Genomic DNA, 5,534 nt, shown 5'->3' with positions numbered 1-5,534 from the left:
ACACACACACACACACACACACACACACACACACACACACACACACACGTGCGCGCGCGCGTATGTATGTATATATGTATATACATATATTAGACTGACAAGGAAAAAATATATATTTTTTTAATTAGCCTCAGTTTAAAAGCATCCATTTCATCTAAAAGAACATTCCTAAATTTTTCAAAAAATATTTTTTAAAAAAATATTAAAATTTAGAGGTCACGAATGAATAATTTTTAAATCAAAGTTTCGATTTTCCTTAATTCAGATTTAATCAAATATGCAATTTGATGCAAAAATGGCTCAATTGGGATTTTAAATGTACTGTATGTTTTTTTGGACCTTGAATATGATACATTAATTCATTTTCTCTCATTAGCTCTATAATATACGCCTTAAGAAATACGGTCCGATTAATGTGAAAAAATGACCAAGTTTCAAATTGAAAGCTGATTTTAGCAAGTGTTCAATAAATTGTTATTCCCCTAAAATTAGAATTTTCCTGGGAAAATTTTTTTTCTTTCTCCAGTAGAATTTTTCCGGGACCTCCTACAGAACCTTTAAAAGTTTTTATTTAACTGGAATTTAATTTAATTGGATTATAAAATGTTTTTAAGGATAGAAACATTTTTTTACAAGTTCTAAAATATATCGTTTTATGGTTGAAAATCAAATGTCTCAATTTGCCAATAAAAGTTCTTTATTAGAAAATGAGATGAATACATAATAAAAAAAATATACTACATAATATGTAGTTTATTTCAATTAATTAAATCATATTTTTTTGTATTGTGCTCATTTCATTTTCTAATAAAGAGCTTTTATTATCAAATTGAGACATTTGATTTGAGGATATTCAAACCACAAAGTGTCTATTTTAAAACTTGTAAAATTTTTTTTATTCTTAAAAACATTTTATAATCTAGTTAAATGCAACTTTCAAAGACCTTGCTGAAGGTCCCGGGAAAATTCCAACTCGATCTTGTTCTAGGTGAACAAATCTACAATTTGAGGGGAGTAATGATCCATTTGAACTTTGCAAAAATCGATTTTGAATTCGAATTTTGGTTATTTTTTTCACATTAATTAGGTTATATTTAGGCGTATATCGTAGAGATAATGAACTATTGCATCGTGTTCAGTGATCAAAAAAACATACAGTATCACATCTAAAATCCGAATTAAGCTATTTTGCATTAAATCTAACGTGTATTATATAAGAATATATATATAAGAATATATAAGAATATATATAAGATAAGTATATATATATAAGAAAAATCGAAACTTTGATTTAAAAATCGTTCAGTAACAACCTCTAAATCTTAATATTTTTAAATAAAAATTTAGAAATGTTCTTTTTGTATGAAATGGAAGCTTTTGAATTGAGAAGCTGATTAAAAAAGATACATTTTTTTTCTGATTAGTTTAATTTATATATACAGAATGTCCGATAATTCTTAATTAATATTTTTAGGAGTGAAAGAGGATAAAATTTTGAATTAAAAGTTTCTTTTTCACTTTAGACTCAGATTATTTACCGAGTTATTAACGATTAAAATTGATCAATTAGATAGCGCGTAGCCCGACTGCAGGAATGCAGCATGCCATGGAACTCCTTGCGCTTAGTATGTATTCTCCCCATTGAAATTTTATTTTAATTTTTATTTTAATAAATAAATAAATCAATAAATAGATAGATAAATAAATAAATGAGTAAACAAATAAATGAAAAAAAAACAGTCGAAGCTGGATATTAAAGACTTAAATAATTTCTCTATGAATCCAGTTTCAACCATTATAGGCTTTAAACTCTTATTTGTTATATATAATATCAATGTATAAATATAATACCAAATAATTAACATAATTAAAGTATAGGATAAATAATCCCTAAGAAAATAAGTATATAATTTATTTTATATTATTTTTATAAAATTATTCTAAATAAGTCAATTATAAAATTTTGATATGTTTTTTTACTTTACAAAGAGATGTTATTTTATTAATATTTAAAAAATAATTACGATTGATTTATTTTTGTTATAGTTTTTTATAATAAGTTGTAAAAAGATAGCATTCTATTTTTTAAACTTGGGTATAATTAACAGAGTTCTGGCTCTTCCCCAAATAATTTCAAAGAACATGATGAAAAACAATTCAATATTTAAATGTAAGTTAAAGAATAACTGATCTTTAAATATTAAATTGTTTTACATAATTTTGTATTCTAGAAATTTCGTGGAAATAAAGGAAATAAATGGACTGAAATAAAGAAGAGAAATTTAACAATAATTTTATATGTATGAAATATCTATCTCATCTAACGGGTTAAAATATTAGTCGCTTTTTTGTCTCGTATATTTTCGCACGGTTTGCTCGGACATTTGTAACTATAAGTGATACAGTTTGACGTCATCAATATTGAATTCAACAGACAAGGGTTAACGGAGGTTAACTCGCCTGTCTACGCACGAGTTCCCATCTTTCTGCTTTCTACTCTTCCTCGTCGTAACAACGACGTCGCGATTGCGTGTCTAGTCTTCGATAATAAATCGCAATCTATTGCATTGCGCATCTCGCTTGTCTGCGTCATAATTCAAAAGCACAGTTTCCATTATTTGTCAGTAGACAGGTGAATTACGTACAAATATACGCGATGTCCATAAAGTCTGTCAGATAACTGAGTATCAAGTGAGGATTCTCTTTGAACAAACGGAATGAATTACATCGTGCATATACTTTTTACCTGCAAACTATCGATTGCCTTTTGCCGAAAGCACGACGAGTTTCAGCGGTAATATACTTCCTTTATTCGAATTTTCTTATTTTAAGCTGGATAGAAGTGTAAACGTAGAAAGTCGATTGGCGCCGAACTTTTTCGATGAGTATTGCTATAGAAATCGAAGCGAAAGCCGGGATTGTATTGAGCCGTTTAGTTTTAAAGTAGCGCAACTCACAAGTTTGAAAAATGCTCACATCGATTTGTATTTGTACGTTACTTGAATTTATCGCGTTTCGAACTTTTATTTACGCCACTTTGAAAGCAAACAGCTCAATCAGTCGATTTCAATGCGTCAAAGAATCCGCAGTCGACGGGAAAAATTTTCTATTATGATAATCAAAATTAAATAAAGAGATAACAATGAACAGATATATATCAAGTTAATATTGAATGAAAACAGAAGTTGAAAAAAAAGACAAATATGTGTGGATATGCAGAGAATTAAAGACGAGAGAAGGTACTATCCCTTGACTAGATAAATGGATGCTTCATGATCACCGCGTGCGTTTCTCGATTAAGTATTCGCAGCATTTATTAGAACGCCCTACATTCCGCGCTGACAAATGGGAGGCCAAAGCAAAACCAACTAGAACCGGCTTTGTAAGGCTTGAATGTGATTTTATACGAGCATTATACGTAACGCATAACTGTAGAGGCATGTCCGATATTTATATCCATCATGTATTTTGCGCGTTCTTCGGCGAACGAAACGGATATCTCTCAGTTGAAGGGAAGAAAGGGTTGAACCCGCCATCGACCAAGGCGCACACCACTGAAATCGGATTAAGAAATCGAGCTGGATATTGCATTTTTGATCGGGTTCCGCCGGTTCGTAACCGACCGGGGTTTCCTATTGGGCTGAATTATTAAATTCAATTTTTCGAGTACTGAGAGATTTGAATTATTAAGGCGGCCTTGGCACGAAGACTTTCTTTGCAATCGTGACCGTCCGTCTGTCTTTTCCTCCTTTCTTTCTTCCATATCTGGCATTATATTTTTTTTATAATTTGAGGAAACAGAATATAATGTTTTGTAACTATTATTTATTTGCTTATCCGTTTGGTTTGTATTATTTAAATATTTACTAATTTATAATTAACGATTTTAATATTTACTAATTTAATTAACGAGTATTTTTAAATTTATTGTTATTACTATATGTTCAGTTTTATAATACAAATATAAATATTGCATCAAGTATTATCGAAATATTACACACTTCTGTTTCTCCTTCTTTCTCTTTCATTCTTTTTCCGTTTTTTCTCATCTATCCTTCTTTAAACTCACTATTCACTACGTCTCTTCCATTTTCCGTTTGTAATTTTGAGATGATTTGGTGCAATATGTTGTCGAAAATGAAATTACGATTTAATACGAAATCTGACAGCGTACAAGCCGATGGCCGAGGGATTAAAAATTTAAGAGATCAGACACGATCATGAGAAGGCGCTTGTTGGATTTCTGATTACTTCGCTATTGGTGATCGATTCGGCAAGGATGGAGAATCTTTAAAGAAATAAAATCTTTTTAAAAGAAGGAAGATCTTTTTAAAAAGAACTTTTACAGGATTGTATCAAAATAAATACGATATCGAATGCTCTTTGTGGAAATTTTGTCTCTTTTTGGACGACGCTGTCGTTAAAGTCAGATTAGAAATTCCAATTGCTCTGCATGTATTCCCGAAACCTATCGTAACTAAGGATTTCAGAATGCAAAGGAGAGTTTATTCTTCAGTGACTTTATCTTAACTGAGAGGTAATTTAAGCTTTTCTCTCTTAGAGTTGTCGAAACATTAATCTTGAAAATAGGAAAACTGTGCTAAATAACATAACGTTTAATCAATCAGTTTGAATATTTAGCTTTAAGATATTCGTTTAAATAGCTGACTAGATAAAATATTACTAAAATAAAATTTGAATTTAAATAGAGGAAATTTTCGACATATTTATTTATATCTATAAAGTTCAATTTGTAAAAATGTTTCCAGTTTATAAACTTACTAAATTTATTAACTCAAGAACATTTATAACTCAAGAAGAAGATTGTTATGTAAACTTTTAATTATATAATCTTAATTATTTATCTATCCACTAATTATTCTGTAACATTAATTCACATTTGATTGATATTTCAAAACCAATTTTTTGCTTTTCTTTTTGAGATAGAAAGATAAAGATTTTTATATTTCGCTCATAGTGTTTTAATGTATCAAAATATCACTTCTTCGTATATATCAAATTATTCGATATTTTTATAGAAATAATTAATAGAGTAAATCAACGGGGGGAATTGAATTATTTCCGGACGTAGCCATGTTGGCAAAAAATAAATCGATGTAGACCGGAGTTGCTATCAGAAAGTGGACGCAATTCTTGGTAGCGCCCAGCTGTGAGACAAACGAACGGAAGGGAATTGACGATCGGACGATCTAGAGGAGGTGGGAAATAGAGGGAAGGGAGAATCTTTACTAGTTTTCCGCGCGATTTACCGCGAGAAACCTGAGAAAGGATTGAGGGTCCGAGATTGGAAGGAGTTGAGCGACGCGGAAGTGGAAGCCGAAGTGGATCGGGACGAGACAGAGCCGAAAACGAAAAAGCTTGCAGCGAGAGCTTCTTAAGTGGGCAGCACTAGTTGCGAAGGCTCAGGTACACGGGCTTGGAGCGGGAAAGAGAGAGAGAGAGAGAGAGAGAGAGAGAGAGAGAGAGAGAGAGAGAGAGTAGAGAGACGACGGAGTAGAAGGAAGTAAGGTAGG

This window comes from Atta cephalotes, assembly GCF_000143395.1.
Source record: "Atta cephalotes unplaced genomic scaffold scaffold00031, whole genome shotgun sequence".
Taxonomy (NCBI): Eukaryota; Metazoa; Arthropoda; class Insecta; order Hymenoptera; family Formicidae; genus Atta; species Atta cephalotes.
The sequence above is the reverse complement of the archived record's forward strand: the minus strand, read 5'-3'. Positions refer to the sequence as shown.